The following is a 1676-nucleotide window of genomic DNA, read 5'->3' as shown; positions in this document are numbered from 1 at the left end:
AAGATGTATCATGGGGGTGTTGCAACCTAGAAGACACAAATTTGACTAACAAGTTATAAGTACATGAGTCCAAAAATTATGGAAAAGTAAAAGAAAAGATTCTTTCATTGTTTTACAAACACTCCCCCAGGTCCCCTCCACCATGCAGCCCTTGCTCTAGTCTCCTGTGATGACAGATATACCCAAGGGACATTTTTCTTTTCTATTTAATTTATCTTGTTTACACTAGAGTGTCTTATACATAGTTGGCACTCCACAAACCCTTACGAGAACTTTTTGTGCCCCTCAAGAGTGTCTCTTCACCTTTTCCAGTATGATATATTTATTTTATTTTTATTATTTTATTTTTAAAATTTTATACTGGTTTATTTACATTTACTGGTTTGTATACATTTTTTTCCCCACATAGATCTTTCCGCCTCCCTCCACCCATCAAATTGTGCAACCCTATGATTATCGCCACCCCCAGCTGCTCTTCCTGAGGCCTACTCTCCCCCCTCCCCTCCTTGGATCCTCAAACTCATTCTACAATAATGGTCTTATACATTATTTGTCCTTATTTTTCTAAGGACTAGCTCCTTCTGAGGACATGCACACAGTATGTGAGACAAAGTTTCACCATTCTTGCCTTTAAGGAGCGACCTGGTTGCACTTCCTCCCAGACTTACTTGTTTGTCCTGTTGGTGGTCCACGGGATATTCAGGACTTTTTGCAATACCACAAATTCAAAGGCATTGATTCTTCCTCTGTTATCTTTTTTTTTGGATCATTGTGCCCCTCTTTTTTAAAAAAAAGTAGATTTTCTATTATCTTTTTAAATTAATCTTTCAGATGTGAGTTGTTGTTGTTGTTAAGTGCCATCCGGAGGCAAGCTATTTACAAAAGTGGATGCCACTCCTGCTTCCAAGCTTGTTTTAATTGGAGAGTGCCACCAAACACTTTCCATCATGGGTATCCATGATCACATTTGACACATCAGTGACACAGGGTTCAGCTTTACAACAAACACAAGTTACCTCTGTACGGCAAGTGGACACACCAGTGCTACATGACCTAGTAGAAGGTTTGACCAAAAACAATTAAGAACAGGCCTGAGGGCGCCAGGCCTGAGGGCCCTATGATATTTTACCATTCTGGCACACCCAAATGCTGTCAAACTCTTGGACATAGACCCCTAACTCATCTAGCAAGTCTGCTCTGTGGCCACCCACTTGGGGCAAACCGAAAGTCACAAATGCCCCAGCGTTCCTGACTTTCCTCTCTCTCTTCCAGACTCCAGAGGCCAGTGCATCCATCCAGGTGACACTGAGTTCAGATGTGTAGAAAGCAATTAAAAAAAAAAACACCAAATAAACAAGGTTTGGATCAGGAGCATCTTAGTCTTTAAACTGACATTATTACTTTAGAACTTTAAAGAGGTCTCCCCTCCCTTTCCCCCTTATTATTAATTTTAATGAACATTTACAGAGACTTTGGATTTTCGTTCATTCCTTGTTGCATTTTCCTCCCTGCCTCCCCCACCCCACCCCCCGCCCAGCTTCCGTCTTCTTTTTGAAAAGCAAAAGAAAAATTCATTCATTGTTATACAATCCCTCTCCCCAGGTCCACTCCACTATGCAGCTTTCATTCTGGACTCCTGTCATGATAATAATACCTAATCATATATCGCTTTTAAG

The sequence above is a fragment of the Elephantulus edwardii genome, unplaced genomic scaffold (assembly GCF_000299155.1).
Source record: "Elephantulus edwardii isolate Elephantulus edwardi_28Jun2011 unplaced genomic scaffold, EleEdw1.0 scaffold00010, whole genome shotgun sequence".
NCBI classification, from domain to species: domain Eukaryota; kingdom Metazoa; phylum Chordata; class Mammalia; order Macroscelidea; family Macroscelididae; genus Elephantulus; species Elephantulus edwardii.
Note: the sequence above shows the minus strand (reverse complement) of the source record.